This window comes from Chlorocebus sabaeus, chromosome 11, assembly GCF_047675955.1.
Source record: "Chlorocebus sabaeus isolate Y175 chromosome 11, mChlSab1.0.hap1, whole genome shotgun sequence".
NCBI classification, from domain to species: domain Eukaryota; kingdom Metazoa; phylum Chordata; class Mammalia; order Primates; family Cercopithecidae; genus Chlorocebus; species Chlorocebus sabaeus.
Genome location: NC_132914.1, coordinates 85,204,203 through 85,229,642, shown reverse-complemented (window position 1 = coordinate 85,229,642; position 25,440 = coordinate 85,204,203). Strand labels below are relative to the sequence as shown.

Sequence of the window (25,440 nt, the reverse complement as noted above, 5' to 3'; positions counted from 1 at the left end):
TAGCCAAGATATGGAATCAACCTGAGTGTCCGTCAACAGATGGATAAAGAAAATGTGGTATATATACATAATATAATACTACTTAGCAGTAAAAAGGAAAGAAATTCTGTCATTTGCAGCATCATGGATGAGCTTGGAGGACATTATATTAAGTGAAATAAGAGAGGCACAGAAAGGTAAACATTGCATGTTCTCACTTATATGAGGAGGGACAAAATTTGATCTCATGGAAGTAGAGAGTAGAATAGTGGTTACTGGAGGGTTGGAAGGTTGGGGTGAGGGGAGACAGCCAGAGGTTGGTTCATGGTTGCAAAAGTACTGCTAGATAGGAAAACTAAGTTCTAATGTTCTATTGCACTGTAGGGTGATTACAATAAATGATTTATTGTACATTTTTCAAATAGTTGAAAGAATGGATTTTGATTCTTCTCAACATTAAGAAATGATAAATTTAGGTGTTGAATATGCTAATTACTCAGATTTTTATCATTACACATTATATACATGTATCAAAACATTACACTGTACTCCATAAATATGTATGATTAGTATGTGTTTATTAAATGTAATAAATAAAAACATAAATAAGTATGTTGGGGAAATGGGTATCCATATAGAAAAAAAGTGAAAATGAATCTGTAATCTCACACACAAAGGTGAATTTCAGACAAATCAAGCACTCAAATGTCACAGGCAGAACTTTAACATTTACAAAAATAATATGTTGAATGTATACATGAGTTATAGCAAATTTAGAAGCATACCACTGAATTAAATTATTGTTATGCTTCGCAATACATGAGTAAAGAAAAGAAAGGCAACAGAGACGCCAACATGTTCCAGTCCTAAAGTCACGTAGAACCCCCTAAATACACTTTCCAAATAAACAAGGACATATTTCTAAGAAATTAAGCACTATTCCTCTGACTTTTATCACTTATGAGCTGTGTTTTCATGATATTTATCTTCTTACTTAATTCATTATTCTTGGTTGTACATAACTTAGCTATCAGTACGATGATTATAAATTTGTACCTAAATTCTCTTTTCTTCAATTTACTTGAGCGACCCAAATAGCTTGTTTTTATCTCTAATTTTAGGATATGTCTATGTTATCTTTAAGAAAAGTTTACTAAAGACAGCTATTTATTTGAAAACGCTTTTTGGCTCCTTTTACCATAAGCTGCCATTTGACATGGAGATGAAAGTTCTAGCTCAACAGTTTCCTTTTACTTACACTTAGTTTGCCACAAATTGAAACCTCAACTGCCTGGCAAAAATAAAAGCCACAACTTCTACTTCGCTCCTGGCATAATCTCAAAAGGACAATTTGTGCCATTTGTAAGTTAATCAAAAGAGATTATACACAGCAAGGCAGGCAGAACTCTGGGTCCAATTTAATGTGCTTTGAGTTGGCTTTGCTAGATGGTCCTGTTTATGAAGATAATGCCCCTATTGCCAGGATATGTTTATGTTCTTTTCCCGCAGGGAAAAGATTGCCATAGAACAAATTAAAGGCAATTAGCAGAAGGCTGGGTAATTGCCAATAAATTCAGTAAACTTCTATGAACTTTTAAGCCAAAATGGCCTTTTTAAGGGTCCTCATTTTGCTATTTGTTAGTTGTTTGACCTTGGAGGAAATACTTAACCTCTCTGAACATTAATTTCCTCACTTATAATAACAATTTTATGATAAGATTGTTAAGGGAATTGGAGATAGTATATTAAGTACTAAGAGTTGTGCTTACCTAGTGGGTGGTTTTCAGTAAATGGTACCCATATATTATTATTGAAAAATATTTGACAGGTTATTATCACTTACTGATCAACATAATAGAATTAATATGACTGTGCTTTTAGGACATAATCTAGTATTTCATTTGCCTAATATTAAACAGGAACTAAATATAAGGCCTGGATGTTTCTGCTGGGGCGTTGGTTGGAAATACAGTTTGAAGATGTTTTTGAGAACAGATTAGTAATTCTCACACTCACTTGCTCTTTGTACATGGGATTCCCTGATGGCTGAGAATGCATTAATTTTTCCCTTTCTTACATTTTTGATTCAGAATCAAATATATATCTAATATTTTAATAGAAATGCATTTCTAAAACATAAAAGAACAAAATAAATTTCATACACCACCAAAAATTAAACAATAAAACACAGGTTGTAGCAGAATTTCAAATATGTTTTCCTTTTTAAAAAAATTCTGATTTAATAATGTATACTCTCAAGGCATTCAGCCTTGGGAAATTTCTAGCCCAGAGCATTGTAGCTCTGCATATAGTCAACTAAATGATTTTCATGGTTTTTCCACAGGAAAATAATTTTAAAATTGCTTCCTCTTGACACCCAGAAGTTTCTCTTTTCCTCCATAGCTGGTGGGTTATTATGCTTAAAGGAAATAAATTGCTTAACAACATACAGAGTAAATTCTAACAGAAACACAAACTTTTATCAAAAAAAGATATTTTAAATTAAATACAAACATTTATTAGTTAGTTAATGGTCTGCATTATCCACATTATGCTTCTTTCCTGGGCCTAAATAATCAAAAGATTGCTATTAATTGGAAGAAAGTATTCATTTACATAAGTATGCACTTTCTGGATCATCTTCATACTAACATTATGTTATATAATTTATAAATTTGGCTCTCTGAAATTTATTAATGTAATATTTTCATGTACTATTACATTGATATGTGTTAATTTACTAATATAGTACGTTAAGGATTATTTATTTTCAGAAGTGCATAAAATTCAGAATTTGCTCCTTACCAGACTTTATTCAGTGAGGTGCTGGTAAATGCTTAAAAAATGCTTCTCAGAAAAAGCAGACCCTGTGTGTAGCATTGCTAATTTCCATAGTGTAAAAATCTCCTGCAGTGACTGTTTTAAAGCTACTAAGGTGAAGTCACTGATCTCAAAACTGAGAATGAATGCACACAATTGGCTCTTCTGAGCTGGAAAAAGCTCACTCCAGCACATCTTTGCCTATTCTCCACATTACAATGACATAATTTAAAATAATCAACTTAAATTTAATTTATATTAACTGAATGCTTATTCTGAACCAATTTCTACTCAAGATATTGGAGTTATCCCTCCAACTATATTTACATATATTGTATATGTATTTGTTTATCGCCAAATTTTATCCTCAAGTGTCATAGTCTCATGAAGGCAAAGACTTTAGTTTAGTTCATTTTTGATTTCTCTAAACCTAAAATGATGTCTAACACATAGCAGACAATGAATAAAGATTTCTTGAGTCAAAGGAGACTCAGATGTCAAGAAGCTCACAGTCTATCAGAAAATTAAACAAAATGAATTTTAAGGAGATATGGAAACTAAATCATATAATCACCAAGTCTCAGTGTTTCCTAAAGTTAAAAGTTAAACCATAATAAATTCCATAATGCTATATTAATAAAAATTAGATATGTCCAGCTAACATTATATTTCATTGAAAGACATGTTATATGTTGATTGTGATTCTGCAAAGAATAAGAGTGCCAATACCAGTAGCAAGAGTAAACCTTTATAGAGTGCTTATTCCAAAGCAGGAATATGCTAAGTGAATAACATATACAGTATTATTGAATTTACCTCTCATCTTACCTTTTCCAATATGCACTAATTTTGCCTTCTCATTTTATACACGAGAAAATTGCAGCTCCAAATTGTTCACAAACTTGCTCAAGTAAGTTGCTGATAAGTGCTAGGCTCCATTCTGAACCTAAACCTCTCATTGAATATAAGTTCTTAACCTAAGTAGTCTTCTAAATACTTATTATTTCTTCTGTTTTTTCAAAATAGTATAAATCATGGAGAGTTCACATTTCCATGTTGATGCTTTACAATTCACAGAAGCAAGATGACGCAATTAAGATTATTTTTCAAAGTAAAAGATTCTCCACCATTGACAATGGGATCTCTTTAAAGAGGGCAAGTTGGTGATAGGATTTGAATGAGTTCACTGTTTGTTGTAAAAGGAGGGAATTGGGCCAGATAGATGGATTCATAGCTGAATTCTACCAGCTATACAAAGAAGAGCTGGTACTAATTCTACTGAAACTATTCTTAAAAATAGAGGAGTAAGACTCCTCCCGAGCTCGTTCTATGAAGCCAGCATCACCTTGATACTAAACCCCAGCAAAGACAAACGAAGAAAGAAAACTACTATATTAGGCCAATATCTCTAATGAACATAGACAAAAACATCCTCAAAAAATCTAGCAAACTGAATCTAGAAGCACATGACAAAGTTAATTCAACATGATCAACTAGACTTCAGTCCTGGAATGCAAGGCTGGTTCAACATACAAAAATCAGTAAATGTGATTGACTCCATAAACAGAATTTAAAACAAAAACCATACAATTATCTAAATAGATGCAGAAAAAGTTTTTGATGAAATCCAACATCGCTTTGTGATAAAAACCCTCAAGAAACTAGGGATTAAAGAAACATACCTCAAAATAATCAGAGCCATCTCTGACAAACCCACAGCCAACTGGAAATAATATTGACAGGCAAAAACTGGAAATAATACCCTTGAGAACTGACACAGGTAAAGATGTCCATTCTCACAACTCCCATTCAACATAATGGTGAAAATCCTTGCCAGAGCACTCAGGAAAGAGAAAGAAAGAAAAGGCATCTGAATAGGAACAGAAGAAGTCAAATGATCTCTTGCTGACAATATGATTCTATATGTAGAAATCCCTAAAAACTCTAACAAAAATATCTGGGACTGATAAATAACTTCCATAAAGTTTCAGAATACAAAATCAATGTACAAAAATCAGTTGCATTTCTATACATCCAACAATGTTCAAACTGAGTGCCAATTCAAGAATGCAATCCCATTTACAATCACTGCAAAAAACAAAACAAAACAAAACAACAACAACAAAAACCTAGAAATACATCTAACCACGAAGGTGAAAGGTCTCTAGAAGGAGAACTACAAAACCCTACTGAAAGAAATCTTAAATGACAGAAAAAAACAGAAACCATTTCACGATCATGGATTGGAAGCATATCATTAAAATGACCATACTACCCAAAGCAATCTACACATTCAACCCCATTACTAATCAAGCTACTAATGTCATTTTTCACAGAACTAGAAAAAACTGTTCTAAAATTCATATGGAGCCATGGAACCTGACCAGCTGAAGAAATCCTAGGCAAAAAGAACAAAGCCAGAGGCGTAATATTACCTGACTTCAAACTATACTATAAGGCTACAGTAACCAAAACAGCCTGGTACTGATACAAAAACAGACACATAGACCAAAGAAGCAGAATAGAGAATCCATAAATTCTCTAATCTTTGACAAAAATAAACAATGGGGATAGGACTCCCTATTCAATAAATGGTACTGGGATAGCTGGCTAGCCATATGCAGAAGAATGAAATTAGACTTCTAGTTTTTAGCATGTAAAAAGTTAACTAAAAATGGTTGAAAGTTTTAAATGTAAGACCTGAAAGTATAAGAATCCTAGAAGAAAACCTAGCAAACATCATTGTGGACATTGGCCTTGGGAAAGAAACTATGACCAAGTCCTCAAAAGCAATTGAAGGAAAACCAAAAGCCAGGTGGGATAATTATACTGAAGAGTTTCTACACAGCAAAACAAACTATCAACAGAGTAAACAGACAATATACAGAATTGGAGAAAATGCTTGCAAACTATGCCTCCAACAAAGGTCTAATATCCAGAATTCATAAAGAACTTAATCAAATCAACAAGCAAAGGACAAATAACCCCATTTAAAATTGTAGACAAAGATAAGTAGGCAAAATACACGAATAGACATTTTTTGAAAGAAGACAAGCAAGGGTTAAAAAACATGAAAAATGTTTCACATCAGTAATCATTAGGAAAATGGAAATCAAAACTCTTATGAGATATAATCTCAGGTCAGTCTGAGTGGCTACTATTAAAAAGTCAAAAAGCAACAGATGCTGGTAAGGCTACAGAGAAAAGGGAGCTCTTAAACACTGTTGGTGGAAATGTAAGTTAGTCCTGATACTATGCAAAACAGTTTGGAGATTTCTCAAAGAACTTAAAACAGAACTACCACTCAACCCAGAAATCCCATTACTGGGTATATATCCAAAAGAAAATCGTTCTACCAAAAAGACACATGCCCTTTTATGTTCATCACAGCACTATTCGCAATAGCAAAGAGATGAAATCAACCTAGGTGACCATTAATGGTGGATTGGAGAAAGAAAATATGGTGCATATACACCACTGAATACTATACAGCCATAAAAAGAATGAAATCATGTCCTTTGCAGCAAGATGGATTCACCAGGAGGCCATTATCCTAAGTCAATCAATGAAGAAACAGAAAACCAAATACAATATGTTCTCACTAATAAGTGGGAGCTAAACATTGGGTTTTCATGGAGATAAACATAGCAATAACAGACACTAGGGACTACTAGAAGAGTGAAGAGGGAAGGCAGACAAGGATTGAAAAACTATTGAGTACTGTGCTCAGTACCTGGGTTATGGAAGCAATTGTACCCCAATCACTTCTCACAGGGTCCCTCCTAGGACATGTGGGGATTATGGGAACTACAATTCAAGATGAGATTTGGGTGGGGACACAGTCAAACCATATCAGCGGGGGATGGCGTGGAGTTTGCTGTTTTATGATGGGTAAGGGAGATCACTTATAACATTTTGAAAGGAGTCCTGTGAAGGAAGTGGGGAAGCAAATTATACAGGTATGCCTAGTAGTATTTCTAGGTATAGTATTCCTAGGTATACCTAGGGTCAACACATTCTGAGTAAGAAGGAACAGCAGGCCAGGCACAGTGGCTCACTCCTGCAATCCCAGCCCTTTGGGAAGCCGAGGCGGTTGGATTACCTGAGGTCAGGAGTTCGAGACCAGCCTGACCAATATGGTGAAACCCTGTCTCTACTAAAAATACAAAACTTAGCCAGGTGTGGTGGCTGGCACCTGTAGTCTCAGCTACTCGGGAGGCTGAGGTGGGAGAATCGCTTGAACTCGGAAGGCGGAGGCTGCAGTGAGCCGAGATTGTGCCACTGCACTCCAGCCTGGGTGATAGAGTGAGCCTTGGGCTCTAAATAAATACATAAATTAATTAAATTAAAAACCCCCAACAACAAACAAACAAACTAAACTAAAAGACAGTGTGTGTGTGTTGTAAAAGAGGAGGTCAGAGAAATGGGTTGTGGAGGCAGGTCAGAGAGGGATTGTAGGCCAAATTACAGACTTCAGTCTTTTCTCTGAGAGGTGTGGAAAGCAATTTGAAGTTTTGAGCAGAGTCATGCCGCAATCTGCTTTCCATTTCTAAAGAACTACAGTGACTGGTGAGGCTTAGAGACTCCATGTGGCGGGACAGCCATGGCCTTAGGGAGACCAGTGAGAAGGTTTTCACCCTAACGCTAGTGAGAGAACTCACGTCTTAGTCAAGGTAGTCATGGCAAGGGTGTATTCCAATTTATTCAGTAGGAGAACCCACAGGTTTTCTCACGGATATATAGGATGAGAGGAATAAAGAGGTCAAGATTAGCTCAAAGCTTTTAGTCTGACCAAATGGAAGGCTGGAGACGAGGAGTATGGAGTTTGGTTTTGGCCCGTGTCCAGTTTGAGATGCTTCAATATGATGACAATTGAAAATGCTTGTATCTATTTTAAGTATTCATATCTTTAAAATTTCCTAAACCTTAATTCTTATATTAAGTTCTTTAATTAAAATACAATTATTTGTTTATTGCTGAGCATAGACTTCTTATCAAATTTCACTAATAGGAGAGGCAAACCCATGAAGAAATCTTGGTAAGAAGATACAAATAAATGTCAGAGACTATATCAGTGTGCTGAACACTAGAGGGCAGCACGATCACAGGAATAGAATAGGAATCTAGCAAGCATTCACAGTAAAACGTTTTATTTGGGTACATTATTTCTAACTCACTGACGCTAGCAGTAGGAGTCTTCAGAAATGAAAATAAACAAAGCATAACCTTTCATCAAAGACAGGTGTTAGAGAGAAAAAGTAATTTATTTCAGTTTATAAGGGTCCACAGAAGCTCTGATATAGCTGGGGGCTTCTACAGTTTTTGAAAATAAAAGCATAAAGCCAAGGGAAGCAGGGGACATTCCGAGGCATATTGTTCTCCTCATACTCTTGTTGAAATCATGCTGGCAGCGATGAATTGCATTAGGGTACAGAAGAGAGCAGCCCAGGTTGCCCCAGTTCAAATTTGGTACTCCTCTCAAGGACTACGGTGCAGCTTTGGTATATGTGCCTCCTCGCAAAGGTGACATTGCTGCCCAAGGCCCTACTTAAATCAGGTGTAGCTGTTGGTGCCAGCAGGTCATGAGTGCTTAAGTCAGGAATGATAATCTTCCCTTTGTCAGGGAATAAAGAAGGATGCAAGAAATAAAATAAGAAAAGAAATAGGGCACAAAGGAAGAAAGAGCAGAGTTGAAGCAAAACTAATAAAACCTTAGGATGAGAAAAAAAGTTTACATATTTGAATATGAGTGAAAGAGACACATCAAGTTATGTAGAACTGGTAATATATTGATTTTTGTTAAAAAACATTAGGTAGCTGCTGACATGGAAAAATTGTCAGGAGCTAACCAACTAGTTTTAAATTTGAGATAAGGAGGATTATGTATTGGAGAAATGTAGTTATTTTGGTAAGTTGAAAAGATCTGTGTGTGTGTGTGTGTGAGAGAGAGAGAGAGGGAGAGGGAGAGAGAAACAGTTTCTCCAAGTACTACTTCAACTTCATCTTCTATTAAACTGCTATTTATACCTAGAAATATATTCAATCAAGATGTATTTCTTGACAATGGTACTTACAAATATAATGTTCATAGAATGATGTCATGTATAAAAAATTACTATCTTTCTTTCTCTTTGGAATAGAGAAGGATATAAATATTTATTTATACCTTTTTAGAGGGATATTAGGACATAGTAATCTATTGTCCTGAAATCTTGAAGGACAATAGACTAAATAGACCAAAAAACTGTGAAGGCAAATTATGAACATGTATTTACAAAGTACCATAACTAGTAAAACACATTATCCACACTCACTCAAAGGTCCCTATTTTCCCCTCACTTTATTCATCTGTATAATCAGTTACACATTGTTTCTCCTTTCAATCATATTTCCCTGTCTCTTCTAGACACAGAATTTTGAGGCTGAGGTGGGCAGATCTTTTCAGGTCAGGAGCTTGAGACCAGCCTGACCAAGATGGTGAAACCCTGTCTCTACTAAAATATAAAAATTAGCTGAGAGTGGGGACAGGCACTAGTTGAGTGACCTTGGTCAAGTGACCTAGCCTATCTCATCCTCTAAGCAAGGAGGATAATGAGGCCTCTGTTTTATCATTCAGCTGCATGTGAAATGCCCAGTACAGTGTCTAATGTGTAGGAAACTTTCAATAATTTTTTTAAATTCATGCTGTATTAACTTTAAGTAACTTTAAGATCTTTCTAATTTGTCTAGAGACCATTTCACCCACTGCTCTATTTGGCCATCAGTTTTGTCTCTCTTCAGCAATGGTGAGGTGGACACCCTTTCATTGGGGAAGAGAAATCCATGCTTTGTTGCCTTTGTCAAAAAACAAAAATGTTTGAGAGGTGGATGGCAAAGCTGCTGCCACTGGCATCTTTCACATTCACCACATCAAAAGATCTAGAATGTTTCTCTCTGTTCGTGATCACACCAGTTCTTCCCAAGGTAGCATCTCCAGTCACAGGATACCAGTGTCAACTGGTTACCACTGTTGAACTTGATGCAATCTGTAATCTTGCCAGTCTCTAAATCAATTTGAATGGTGTCATTTACCTTGATGAGTAGATCCAAGTAGCAGATGGTGTGAGCATCACGAATCACCAGATGAGGGATTCCTCTTGTGACCACAAATATTTTTCTCACTTTGCACAACTTGTACTTGGCCTCCTCAGGTGTGCTATGATGAACAGCAAAGTGACCTTTGGTGTCATACAACAGACAAAAATTTTCTTCAGTCTTGTCAATGCTGATGACAGCAGGATAGGTTACATTAGTTCAGACCTTGCCATTGATCTTAATGAACCACTGCATGCAAACCTTTTTTTTTTTTTTTCCCCAACTTTTATTTTCAGTTCAGAGGTACAGGTGCAGGATGTGCAGATTTGTCACACAGATAAACGTGTGCCATGGTGATTTGCTGTACAGATCATCTCCTCACCTAAGTATTAAGCCAGCATCCATTAGCTATTGATCCTGAAGCTCTCCTTTCTCTCATCCTCCAACTTCCGACAGGCTCCAGTGTGTGTCCACGTGTTCTCATCACTTAACTCCCACTTATAAGTGAGAACATGCAGTCTTTGGTTTTCTGTTTCTGCATTAGTTTGCTGAGAATGATGGCTTCCAGTGCTACCCATGCCCCTGTAAAAGACATGATCTGGTTTCTTTTTATGGCTGCATAGTATTCCATGGTGTATATATACCATATTTTCTTTGTCCAGTCTATTGTTGATGGGCATTTAGGTTGATTCCATGCCTTTAGCATTCTGAATAGTCCTGCAATGAACATATGTGTTAATGTATCTTTATAATAGAATGATTCATATTCCTTTGGGTATATACCCAGTAATGGGATTGTTGCATCAAGTGGTATTTCTGCCTCTAGGTCTTTGAGGAATCACCACAGTGTCTTCCACAATGGTTGAACTAATTTACATTCCCACCAACAGTGTAAATGTATTCCTTTTTCTTCACAACCTCACCAGTATCTGTTGTTTTTCACTTTTTGATTAGCCATTCTGACTGCTGTGAGATGACATATCTTTGTGGTTTTGATTTGCATTTCTCTGATGATCAGTGATGTTGAGCTTTTTTTCATATGTTTGTTGACCACATGTATGTCTTCTTTTGAGAAGTGTCTCTTCATGTCCTTTCCTCACTTTTTAATGTGGTTGTTTCTTTTCCTGTAAATTTGTTTAGGTTTTTTGTTTTATTTTATAGTGCTTTAAGTTCTAGGGTACATGTGTACAACGTGCAGGTTTGTTACATATGTATACATGTGCTGTGTTGGTTTGCTGACCCCATTTAACACGACATTTACATTAGGTATTTCTCCTAACGCTATCCCTCCCCATCCCCCCACTACATGACAGGCCCTGGTGTGTGGTGTTCCCCTTCCTGTGTCCAAGTGTTCTCATTGTTCAATTCCCACCTATGAGTGAGAATATGCAGTGCTTGGTTTTCTGTCCTTGTGATAGTTTGCTCAGATTGATGGTTTCCAGTTTCATCCATGTCCCTACAAAGGACATGAACTCATCCTCTTTATGGCTGCATAGTATTCCATGGTGTATATGTGCCACATTTTCTTAATCCAGTCTATCATTGATGGACATTTGGGTTGGTTCCAAGTCTTTGCTATTGTAAATAGTGCCGCAATAAACATACGTGTGCATGTGGCTTTATGGTGGCATGATTTATAATCTTTTGGCTATATACTCAGTAATGGGATTGCGGGATCAAATGGTATTTCCAGTTCTAGATCCTTGAGGAATCGCCACACTGTCTTCCACAATGGTTGAAGTCCCACCAACAGTGTAAAAGTGTTCCTATTTCTCCACATCCTCTCCAGCACCTGTTGTTTCCTGACATTTTAATGATCGCCATTCTAAATGGTGTGAGATGGTATCTCATTGTGGTTTTGATTTGCATTTCTCTGATGGCCAGTGATGATGAGCATTTTTTCATGCATCTGTTGGCTGCATAAATGTCTTCTTTTGAAAAGTGTCTGTTCATATCCTTTGCCCACATTTTGTACCTCTGGTAGAATTTGGCTGTGAATCCGTCTGGTCCTGGACATTTTTTGCTTGGTAGGCTATTCATTACTGCCTCTATTTCAGAGCCTGTTATTGGTCTATTCAGCAATTCGACTTCTTCCTGGTTTAGTCTTGGGAGGGTGTATTTGTCCAGTAATTTATCCATTTGTTCCAGATTTTCTAGTTTATTTGTGTAGAAGTGTTAATAGTATTCTCTGATGGTTGTTTGTATTTCTGTGGGATCAGTGGTGATATCCCCTTTATCATTTTTTATTGCATCTATTTGATTCTTCTCTCTTTTCTTCTTTATTAGTCTTGCTAGCTGTCTATTTTGTTAATCTTTTCACAAAACCAGCTCCTGTATTCATTGATTTTTTGAAGGGTTTTTTTTTGTGTCTCTATTTCCTTCAGGTCTGCTTTGATCTTAGTTATTTCTTGCCTTCTGCTAGCTTTTGAATGTGTTTCCTCTTGCTTCTCTGGTTTTTTTAATTGTGAAGTTAGGGTGTCGATTTTAGATCTTTCCTGCTTTCTCTTGTGGGCATTTAGTGCTATAAATTTCCCCCTACACACTGCTTTAAATGTGTTCCAGAGATACTGGTACATTGTGTCTTTGTTCTCATTGGTTTCAAAGAACATCTTTATTTCTGCTTTCATTTCCTTTGTTTTGTTTTGTTTTGTTTTGTTTTTTTGATGGAGTCTAATTTTGTTGCCCAGGATGGAGTACTGTGGTGTGAGCTCTCTACAAGCTCCACCTCCCAGGTTTACTCCATTCTCCTGCCTCAACCTTCCAAGTAGCTGGGACTACATGCCTGGCTAATATTATTTGTATTTTCAGTAGAGACAGGGTTTCACCATGTTAGCCAGGATGGTCTTCATCTCCTGACCCATGATCCACCCTCTTCGGCCTCCCAAAGTGCTGGGATTACAGGTGTGAGCCACCACGCTCAGCCTCACCTCATTTTGTTATTTACCCAGTAGTCATTCAGGAGCAGGTTGTTCAGTTTCCATGTAGTTGTGTGATTTTGAGTGAGTTTCTTAATCCCGAATTCTAATTAGATTGCACTGTGGTCTGAGAGACAGTTTGTTGTGATTTCTGTCTTTTACATTTGCTGAGGAGTGCTTTACTTCTAACTATGTGGTCAATTTTGGAATAAGTGCAACATGGTGCTGAGAAGAATGTATATTCTGTTGATTTGGGGTGGAGAGTTCTGTAGATGTTTATTAGGTCTGCTTGGTGTAGAGCTGAGTTCAAGTCCTGGATATCCTTGTTAACCTTCTGTCTTGTTGATATGTCTAATATTGACAGTGGGGTGTTAAAATCTCCTATTATTATTGTGTGGGAATCTAAGTCTCCTTTTAGGTCTCTAAGACTTGGTTTATGAATGTGGGTGCTCCTGTATTGGATGCATATATATTTAGGATAGTTAGCTCTTCTTGTTGAATTGATCCCTTTACCATTATGTAATGGCCTTCTTTGTCTCTTTTGATCTTTGTTGGTTTAAAGTCTGTTTTATCAGAGACTAGGATTGCAACCCCTGCTTTTTTTTGCTTTCCATTTGCTTGGTAGATCTTCCTCTATCCCTTTATTTTGAGCCTATATGTGTCTCAGTACGTGAGATGGGTCTCTTGAATGCACCACACTGATGGGTCTTGACTCTTTATCCAATTTGCCAATCTGTGTCTTTTAGTTGGAGCATTGTCAGGGTATATGTAAATTTCTTCCTTAGGAAAAATGATGATGGGGAGAGAATCTTTCAGCTTATGGGGATTAGTAAATGGACAAGGAGCAAACACACCACTTAGTTTATCCAGAATCCAATGGTTGGAGCTGCAACCAATGTCAGATGCTTCTTGGGACCATAAGCCATGATTGCTGTAGGCATAGAAAGAATCAATAAATGTTAACTACCATTATCTGTTTTTTTTGCCATTTATTTATTTACCAACTATTATTGGATTTCTTTTATATGTTAAGTCCTTTGCTAGAAACTGTGGATTAAATGGTAAGCCAAAACAAACAGGTTCCTGCTCTTATAAAGCTTATTGTTGAGCAGGTGTGAAAGGCACAAATTAAATAACCACAAAATATATTGCATGTCTGTGGTTGTCATAAAGAAAGCTACATGGAGCTATTAAATATAACTGAGGGATTTGATCCCTTCTGGATCCCAAGGGGTCTGTGGAAGATCCAACTCATGTGCTGAGAAACCTTTTGGATCTTTGCCTTGTGATAGCTCTTCCTTTACCTTCAACATTAAAAAATAGTCACCATTGTTCCTGGAGTTAGGTAGTATAGGTTCCAACTGTTACATCTTAAAAAATAACTTGTACATGTTACAACAAAAGGATAAAATAGGAATGAGTCATCTTCTTTTAAATTTTTATATCTCTCTCTGGTCAGAATTTACCTTTGCTACTCTAGTTTTTTATTTTTCCATTAGAGAATATAAACTATGCCATTGCCTTACAGTGTCTTGAGTATAAAAAAAGAGGTTGTTCTTGTATTTTATTGAGGTAGAAGATCAACAGGACTTATTTCTTGGTTCCAACAGGATCAAGTGAAGAAACTGACAGGAACCAGCAGATAACAATGAAAGATATCCCTATCTGCCCTTATTGTCCATTAGCATAAGACACTACCACCCAATGCCATGCCAGTTTACAAATGCCATGGCAATAAAAGTTACCACCCCTTTCCATGGCAATGACCCAGAAGTTATTTCCCCTTTCCTAAAAAGTTCTAAATAACCCACCCATCAATTTGCATTAGCTTGCCCCTTAATTTGCATGTAACTGAAAGTAGGTATAAGTGGGTATAAATACAGTTGCCAACAACCCATATCTTGCCAACTCTGGGCACACTGCCTATGAGTTAGCCCCACCCTGCAAAGGACAGTTGCATTCAGAAAAGATTGCTGTTTAATAGTACTGGCTTGGCCTTGAATTCTTTCCTAGGCAAACCCATGATACCCACTCATCAAGCTGTTTATAAAAGATAGAGTCAGGTATTAGAAGAACTGAGGATGTATTTTTTATTTGAATGCAGCTGCCAGGTGATATATCTAGAAAATGACTATTTAGCAATAGTCATCTCTCCTTTTTCTAAGGTGAATGGAGTTGGAGAGAAGTTTGCACTCCCCAGCCATTTAAATAAATGAGGAAACCTCATTAGCAGAGGGCTAAACAAACAGTGAAATACATATATGATTGTTACTTAATACTATATTTGATATAAAATAGAGACTTCTCAAGAAATCCTTGGCCTGACCTTTCTTAATGGTCTGATTATTTTTTTATGCTTTCAGAAAAGAATCAATCCATGTCTGGGGCCTGTGGCAGAGACTGTTAGCTGTCCTCTGAAATCAATTTCCCCTTTCTTTCTTAGAATAAAGCTAGACTACATTTAATGGCCTCTTTTGCAGTTAGGTGAAGCCATGTGACTAAGCTTGAGGCCAAGGAAGTGACCAGAGTGATGGATGCACTTCTGGGCCTGGCACATAAAATGCCTCAAATTGCTCTTCCATGCTCTCTCTCCTTTTTGGCTGAACAGGATCACAAGCCCCAGGGTGAATCTGGAAGCCACATATTTTGAAGATGGCAGAGCCTCCATAAGTATGAGTCCTCAAATAAAATATGGAGCAGAACTTTCCTCCCCATTCCAACAGGAAACACCTCTTTGAGACTTTTGTGAGAGAAAGAAATGTATTTCCTGTTCCTAAAACTACTAAATTTGGGGGACCTCTTTGTTAACTATAGCACAATTGCACTACTTGATATAGAGCCTGATGGAAACAAAGGACACATTCATGATTATGGTATTATGTCAAAATACTGGTGAAGTCAGAGTGTTCTCTCAGAGGAAATGATGTTTGAGTTCTTAATAATTGCCATTATTGCTATTGATATAGTAGTTCTGAAATATTTATGTGTTCACACAGAGTACTGCATTGTCAAATTGGATTCAAAGGACTCAGAGATCTTACCTGGTATCAATATTTGCTACAAAATTATGAGGATGAAGACCCAGAAAAGGCTCAGAGAAAGCAGAGAGAGGTTTGGAACATCAGGTGTGTTTCTCAGAACCCTTCCTTTCCACATTGGACATTCCCCCCTGGTCCAGAACAGATGAGGTCTTTAGGTGTGGTTAACTGTCTCCTCACATGGTGGCGAGTGCTGCAATTACAAAACATCTTTTCTCTCTACCCCAGGCAATTGCATAGCTTACATGACATCCCTCCGGGAGTTATGCCTCCAAGATCCTGGATCCTATTTACTGTAGGTAATCAATCCACTGATATCAGGGATATTATTAAAATATAAGGTCATTTCAGAGATAAAATCTCTTCTTTCTAATATATGTTAATGGTCTGTTTACCTAGAGGTTCACTTGACAAAGGTTTAAACTGACTGGATCCCCTGGTTCTTCCCTTTTCCTCGGGGGTATTTCTTCATGAAGGAGGTGAATGTATCCCATCCCAGCTCTTTTAATACTTTCTTTACTATTTTATAACACTATCATGAGGAAAATGGGCAGATCAAAGGTATTTTATATGCATTACCAATGACTAATCCGGATAAGGCTAAAAGAAAAAGGATTTCAGCAGCCTTGTATTTATTAAGCATTCAACTTTGCACTAAGGAAATAAGAGACCACTGGATTGGATCAAGACCTATGTCTTGTGACTCTGTGTCCAAAATTATTTTATTTAACCCTAACTGTCTTCCCAGTCAATGAAGTGCAGTCCTCTGGCAACACATTGACTATACTTTTCTGAGAGTCATCTACTTCTGTTGATCATATGTTTGTAACAAAAGGTAGTGTGGTGATAAGTAAAACAAACAGAAAAGTTATTTTAACTCTTCCTTGAAATTCCAGTATTAAATTTTGGTGTGGTAGTCTCTACATTTGGCTTTGTGGGAAAAATAAAAGAAAGACCAAAGAAAGAAGAATTCATGAAAGAGTTAAAAAATTAGAGTAAAGGTTGGGTGCAGTGGCTCGTGCCTATAATCCCAGCACTTTGGGAGGCTGAGGCGGGCAGATCATTTGAGGTTAGAAGTTCAAGACCAGCCTGACCAACTTGGTGAGACCCTGTCTCTACTAAAATACAAAAAATAGAACGGTGGTGGTGGCTGCCTGTAATCTCAGCTACCCTGAAGGCTAAGGCAGTAGAATCACTTGAACCCAGGAGGCAGAAGTTGCAGTGCGCCAAGATCGTGCCACTACTCTCCAGCCTGGGAGACAGAGCAAGACTCCCTGTCAAAAAAAAAAAAAAAAAAAAAAAGAGTAGAGGGAGTTGGGGAATTTATTTTATTCAGCTCACTCCAGCTTCAACTCAACTACCTTCTGGACTCATTACCCTATTGTTTAACGAACTGATGTCCATAAGAGCTGAAACTGAACATCGAATTAAGCAGCAAAGCCTACATTCATTGATCTGTCTACCAATATAATAATCAAAAACAATAGCAGTGTGTGTGTGTGTGTGTGTGTACAACATCCAAGTAAATTTTTAAAATTTGTGAAAAACAAAAGTAATTATGATAATATTGCACGAAGATTAAAAAATATGTACGATCTTAGATTAAGCTAGCATAAATGTGCATGACATTGTCTCCAAATTTTCTACACTGTGAAATTTTTGAGGACAACAGTCTGTCTGTCTTAATTATTTTTATATCCCGAATGGCTAGCACAATGTCCAGCTTTTAATAATTTTTGTGGTAATGGAATCTTCTAGCACTTGGTGTATATTCATGTAGGTTGTCTCTTATATGAGCAGATACAAACTAGTCAATAGCCCACTGAGTTCATTAACAATGGAAGCAAAGGGGCACTGGCTCAGTAAGCTTTTATATCACTTACTTAGCTGGAAGTTTTGTTCATTTTTCCCTAATGTTCTGGGTATAAATGAGCACTTTGAGTTTCTGAAAATATTACCTTATATGCCTTTTTCAATCTAATAATAAAATCAATGAAATTTCTTACATTTGTATAGTATATTACATTATAAAAGGGTTTTATCATGCGATTTCTCATTTAATTTTGACAACCAATTGAATTAGGGATATCATTCTTACTTTAGATGCTAGCAAAACACAGTTTGGATATGTCAGTCAAGTACTGACATCTAAATCCCGTGATTATAAATCTACTGGATGAAGTTCTGGCACTGATATACAAGCTTTATTCATTATTTTAAATAAGCTACACACAAAAGTGATTTCATTGTTAAAGTTAATATTAAAAGTTGCACTTGCTTGGCTGGGCACAGTGGCTCACGCCTGTAATCCCAGGACTTTGGGAGGCTGTGGTGGGCTTATCACCTGAGGTCAGGAGTTCGAGACCAGCCTGGCCAACATGGTGAAACCCCACCCCTACTAAAACCATAAAAATTAGCCAGGCATGGTGGCTGGCACCTGTGGTCCCAGCTACTTGGGATGTTGAGACAGGAGAATCGCTTGAACTTGGGAGGCAGAGGTTACAATGAGCCGAGATTGTGCTACTGCACTCCATCCCGGGCAAGAAAGAGAGAAAACTCTCTCTTAAAAAAAAAAAAGTTACACTTGCTTGTTGTAATAGAAATTATAAACATTTATAAAGAAGATAATTCATTATTCATAATCTCACGGGTTAGAAATAATGATTGCTAACATGTTTATATGTTTCCTTCCAGTATGATTTCTATGCATATGTATAACTTTTTCCATAAAGATCATAAAATATATTCAATTTTGTCTTCGGTCTTTTCATTTCTGTGTCAGCCCAGTTTGGTACATTTGACTAGACCTTTCTGGGCAATTGGGTTTTATTCCTATGGGGACTAGAATAATAATGCCTAATGCCTAAATTGTTACAGGCAACTGATGGGCAGAAAGGTTTTGCATTTCAGAATTAATTACTATAACTATACAGTGTAGTGTATTATATGTCAGGCATTATTCCAAGAGTTTTACATGATTAATTCATTTAATCCTCACATTGATTCTATAAGGTAGGTACTATTACAATTCACCATTTTGCACACGCAAAAACAGGCACAGAGAGATTATGGCTTTCCAATGTCACACAGCTAGTAAGTTAAAGGGTTGGAAATTGAATTTGAGCTGTCTGAACCTTGAGTTCATGTTAACTATTACACCCAACTACCTCTCAGAGGCCCAACTCTTCTCTGAGTGTTCTGAGAAAGCAAATGCTGTAATTGTGTGAATGCTTAAAATCCTTAGCACTACAATGCTTTGGTCCTTAAGTTAGGGTCACCTGTGACTCAGCTTGAAATGTAGAGCGTGGAGTTGCCTGCAGAGGGACTCTTCTTCAAAGGATTATGATTAGGGAGTTCAGCAAGACAGATTTAGACAGACCTGGGCAGAAACTTCACTGTGGAATGGGTCAGCGGGGCTGGGGTGAAACATTCTGCAAAGCTCACCTGTGTGGTGGGGAGGACAAACTGCAGTGATGATAGCTGTAGCCTGGTATACACTTGATTTCTTTCTAGTCTGGGAAAGGATGTCTGACTTACCCCCCTTTTGTACTTCATAAAGCACTTATGGATCTTTGATGAGGGGTAAAGGGCCTGGATGGTGGGAAGGGCAGGAGCCCCAAGAGTTCAATAATAAGCATTTTGCCAATATGTTAGATGGGAGCTCAAGACAATTCTAATATAAGTTATAAATAAATACTGTGGACACAAAAATATCTACCTCACTTAAGAAAACATTGCCCTATCATTGAATATGTAGTATATTATTGTAGATAATGCTTTACTAAACCTGTTTGAAATTGCACATTTTAGAATATGAGTTTTATAAAATGACATAATTCCCCAGTCATAATATTGGGCAACAGAAACCTCATACAACAAATGAGAAATTGCCCAACTCCATTTATATGATGTTAAAAAAGAAACAACATTTATTCATATAGATAAAGTAAGAATAAGCATTATTTTTGTGTATAATTGATTCTGAAGGGGAGCGAGAGGGCATTTTGGTGGTATTGGAAGTGTTCTGTCTTGATCTGATTGGTATTTACAGGGGTATATACATATGTAGAAATGTATCATTTAAGACTTATGCCCTTAAAGGTTGGACTATTATACTTAAAATATAAAAAGGTGAATAATCAAATGGAGGTCAGATATCTCAGACCTCTTAGTTATGCATTTATGTATTTATACATTTATTTGTTTTCTAACTGACAAATAAAAATTGTATATATTTATCCTGTATGTGATATTTTGAAATGTGTATACATTAAGAAATGGCTAAATTGAGCAAATTAACATATCCACTATCTCACATACTGTATTATTCTGTTCTCATGCTTCTACGAAGAAATACCCAAGACTGGGCAATTTATAAAGAAAAGAGGTTTAATTGACTCATAATTCTGCATGGCTGGCGAGACATCAGGAAACTTACAATCATAGCAGAAGGTACCTCTTTACAGGGTGGCTGGAGAGAGAATGAGTGCCAGCAGGGGAAATGCCAGACATTTATAAAACCATCAGATCTTCTGAGAACTCACTCCCTATCACAAGAACAGCATGGAGAAATCACCCCTATGATCCAATTACCTTACACCAGGCCCATCTTATGACACTGGGAGATTATGGGGATTACAATTCAAGATCAAATTTGGTTGGGGACATGGCCAAACCCTATCATTCTGCTCGTGGCCTCACTCAAATCTCATGTCCTCACATTTAAAACACAATCATGCCCTTCCTACAGTCCCCCAAAGTCTTAACTCATTCTAGCATTAACCCAAAAGCTCAAGTCTGAAGTCTCATCTGACACAAAGCAAATACCTTCCACTTATGAGCCTGTAAAATCAAAAGCAAGTTAGTCACTTCTGAGATACAATGAGGATACAGGCATTGGGTAAATAAACCTCTTCCAAATAGGAGAAATTGGCCAAGACAAAGGGGCTAAGGCCCCATGCAAGTCCAAAATCCAATCGGGCAGTCATTAAACCTTAAAGTTCCAAAATGATCTCCTTTGGTTCCATGTCTCACATGCAGGGCATACTGATACAAGAGGTGGGCTCCCACAGCCCTGGGCGGCTCCACCCCGTTTGACTTTGCAGGGTACAACCCCCCCTCCTATCTGCAGTCATGGGCTGGCATTGAGTGTTTGCTTCTTTTCCAGGTGCACAGTCCAAGCTGTCAGTGGATCTACCATTCTGAGGTCTGGAGAATGGTGGCCCTCTTCTCACAGCTCCACTAGGCAGTGCCCCAGTGGGGACTCTGTGTGGGGCTCCAGCTCCACATTTCCCTTCCACACTGCCCTAGCAGAGGTTCTCCATGAAGACTCTGCCCCTGTAGCAAACTTCTGCCTGGACATCCCAGAATCTCCATACATCCTCTGGAAATTAGACAGAGGTTTCCAAACCTCAATTCTTATCTTCTGTGCACCCACAGGACCAACACCACATGGAAGTTGCCAAGACTTGGGGCTTGCACCCTCAAAGCAATGGGCTGAGCTGTATCTTGGCCCCTTTTAGCCACAGCTGGAATGGCTGGGATGCAAGGCACAAAGTCCTGAGGCTGCACATAGCAGGAGGGCCCTGTGTCCACTTAGGAAATCATTTTTCCCTCCTAGGCCTCCAGGTCTGTGATGGGAGGAGTTGCCTTGAAGGTCTCTGATATGCCCTGGAGATATTTTTCCCATTGTCCTGGTGATTAGCATTTGGCTCACAGTTACTTATGCAAATTTCTGCAGCAGGCTTGAATTTCCCCCTAGAAAATGAGTTTTCTTTTCTACTGCTTTTCTTTTCTACTGTAAATTTTCTAAACTTTTATGCTCTGTCACCCCTCCCCCCCACTTTTTTTTTGAGACAGTGTCTCAGTCTGTCACCCAGGCTGGAGTGCAGTGGCATGATCTTGGCTCACTGCAACCTTCATCTTCTGGGTTCAAGCGATTCTTGTGCCTCAGTCTCCTGAGTAGCTGGGTGTGTGCAGGTATGTGCTGCCATGCCCAGTAAATTTTTATATTTTTAGCAGAGATGGGGTTTCACTATGTTAATCAAGTTGGTCTTGAACAAACTCCTGACCTGAAGTGATCTGTCCTTCTCAGCCTCCCAAAGTGCTGGGATTAAAGGTGTGAGCCACCACACGCAGCCCTCTGTCACCTCTTGAAAGCCTGCTGCTTAAAAATTTCTTCCACCACATACCCTAAATCATCTCTCTCAAGTTCACAGTTCCACAGATCTCTGGGGAAGGGGTAAAATGCCACCAATCATGATTTAATCATCTCCCACCAGGTATCTCTCATGATCCGTGAAGATTATGGGGATTTCAATTCAAGGTGAGATTTGGGTGGGGACACAGCCAAGCCATATCATATACTTATCACTTCTGTTTTTTGTAGTGAGAACCCTTAAAGTCTACTCTCTAAGTGGTTTTCAAAATGCATTGTTATTAACTATGGTCACCATGTTGCATAATCAACCTCTTGAACTTATTCATCTAGCACAACTGAAATTTTATATATTTTGATCAACATTTTTGCAACCCACTACTTCCTAACCCAGCCCCAGTAGAGAGTAGATACCTTTCTACTCTCTATTTCTATGAGTTCCTCTTTTTTGGATTTTACATTTAAGTGAGATCATGTGCTATTGGTCTTTCTGTGTCTGGCTTATTTCACTTAATGTAGTGTTTACAGGTTCATCCGTGTTGTCACAAATGACAAGATTTTTTTTCTTTTAATGCTGAACAGTATTTTGTTGTGTGTATGTGTATATACATACATATGTGTGTGTATGTGTGTGTGTATATCTGTATCTCTATATAGTATTTGTTTTACTCACACATCCATTGATGGACACTAAGGTTGATTCTATATTTTGGCTACTGTGAATACTTCTGCAATGAACATGGGGGTGCAGAAATCCCTTTAACATACTGAACATACTGATTTCATTTCCTTTGGATGTATACTCAGTATTGGGATTGCTGGATCATATGTTAGTTCTGTTTTTAATTTTTTGAGGCTTCTCCATGTTGCTTTCAATACTGGCAGACATATTTTGAGTTTCATCTTAAAGAAGTTTTCTTTCTTTTTATTTTCCTTCTCATAGCTGGATACTCTAGATCATGGGTGGCAAAACCAAACCCATTGGCCAAATATATCTCTCTGCTTATGTTTTTAATCAAATTTTATTGGAACCTCATCATGCTCCATATATTGTATACACTGCTTTCAAGCTACAATGATAGGGTTGAATAGTATCACAGATACTGTGACTCCCAATGCCTAAAATATTAACTGGCTCTTTATAGAAAAAAAGCTTGCTGTTTTCTTGTATAGATGACCTTTTGGTTCTCTTCCAATACTGAGATTTTATGATCTTATGAATCTGAGGTCCAGGACACTTTCCTCTGGAGACTTCTCCAGAACTAACACTAATACTTCCTTAAGATTTATGATTTATAAAGAGATGTTAAAAATACCTTATCATCTTTTGTCTTGATTTTGAGTCTCCATTTTATACTTCTGTTAATGAAGAAAAGGAACAGAAGTGTCTTCAATGTAAACATTTCCAAAATACTTACAGTGGTTTGGACTAAAACTTAGGCCATGACTCATATGAGAACTGTTCTGTTCTTCACAGGAAGGATAACAATGACATCCACAGAGGAAAGATATGGTACCAAATTTTATTCCTATCAAGCTTGAAGATATGAAGGTAAAGAAAGCAAAAGAAAAAAAATGGGAGAGAAACCATTCTGATAAATCTTCCATTTCTGCCTCTGCAATGTCTCAAGTCTGAAAGTTGGTTAAACTTAATACTTTTTACTTTGAGGCTGTAGATACCTGCTGTTTGATTTAAGGCACTGGAAAAGCGATCTGCTCACTCTGTGATGAAATTGCTGCAGAATAAATAGCCTCATAAGCTTAGGACTTCTCTGCTTTCATTGTATTATTCATCCCTTCAGTTTTCCTCATTCTTTGGTAGCTTCATAGGGTTTCACAGCATCTATTCCAAGCTCATGATATTAATGATGCCAATAGGCAGGCCCTAGAGAGTGCTGTTTTAAGAAGGCTGTACTATAGCAATCTTAGTAGAACTCTCTTGAGTTTCTTGTTTTTTTAAAATTTTGTTTGGTTCTTTTTTCCCTTTGCCCTATAGAGCTGCAATTTGCCATTTCTTGCTGCTACTTACATTTTCTCCCCTGCTGACACTGTAAATTAAGGTTGTTATTAAGTTACCATTCTATTCCTTTGGGACAATCCTATCTCTCTATACACTGTAGGTAGAACCTTTCTGGCAACCTGCTGTTCAAGACACACAAATCAGGAAATACATCCGAAGCCAAGCTATCCCTTTGTTGTTGTCATTTCGGACATATTAAGTACTGTCAGTGTACTGAGCACACAAAACAGAAGTACCCTACCCTCTACAAGCTTACTATATGGATCTTTGAAGACATATACACTCTCAGAAAAAAAGCAGTTAAAATTAGTGAAGGCACCAATATAACAGGCTCTAAAAATTGAGTCCAAAAATGCTCAACTAAGGGCATCTGAAAAACTAATTATCCAGCTCTAAAGCTATGACCCACATATCCCATCTGCTTTATTAGAACACTCCACAAAAGCTTGAAGTTCCTTAGAGCTTATGGAGAGAGTCTGTTAACTTGTCATTCAGTCATATTTCTTATGGACCTTCTCAAGATAGGATCTGACATGCCACACCTGTCTGAAGCAAGGGTGCTACTCAGCTGATGCTGCCATCTCTGAGCTCAGAAAAGGGTCCCATGGGGCTGCAACCCAGACTTTTGGGGAGGGAGTGCCAGTCAGATGGTGCTGGTATCAGTGAAGCTGGTTCTGTGCTGGGAAAGCTGAAAACTGGCTTCAGTTACTGTTATGGGAAGAAACTGCCTCTTCCGGGGTTGAGATGTGTTGCTGAATTGATGCTCCCCTAAAACCAAAGCAGACAGGAATCCCACAAGAAACACAAAGGGGACCCATGGAAGTAGCGTGTCTCCTTTTCTATCTCTAGTTTCTCAATCTTCTGTCTTTCTGTGAGAAGGATTTGCTTCTGCCAAGGTAAAGAAGCCAGAAACCATTTTCCTCTGCCAGGAACCATAGTACTCAGCCCATCAGGAGCCAACAAAGAACCAAGAAAGAGCAAGTCTTTTTCTCCTCCTCCACACAGCAGTTTCCTTTTTAGCACTCCACATTGTCAAACTAAGCACGGCAGTAGATTGTGTGTAAGAACATTGTTTGCAGAATCCCATCACAAAGCAGAGCTGGAGAAGTGGGTTTGGAGGTGAGAGACAGTAACTTAATAAGTGGCATCTTCATTTTCTCTGCAAAGCTCTGTCCTTCTTTCATTAATTGTGTTGAAATGATAATGGGTACAATATTTCCCCACTGTACTGTGGACCCTTATATTATCCAAGAGTGAAGAAGAGAAAAGGAAAAGGAGAGGAGAGGTCTCTGGAGGGAGATGTAGATATGTGGCAAGCATTGACTTCACTTTCAACTTGAGACATTATTGCAGATTAGTTAGCCATGTTCTCAGTATGCAGGAATGATAAAAAAAAAAATGATAAAAGGAGAGAAGAAAGAGAGGCGATCATTTCGC

At 37.7% G+C, this 25,440-nt stretch overlaps 1 pseudogene; it reads right to left on the bottom strand.

Annotated features, from left to right (window-relative positions):
- Nucleotides 1-9,536: 9,536 nt before the first annotated feature.
- Nucleotides 9,537-13,714, bottom strand: LOC103239513 (small ribosomal subunit protein eS4, X isoform-like; annotated as a pseudogene).
- Nucleotides 13,715-25,440: the final 11,726 nt, after the last annotated feature.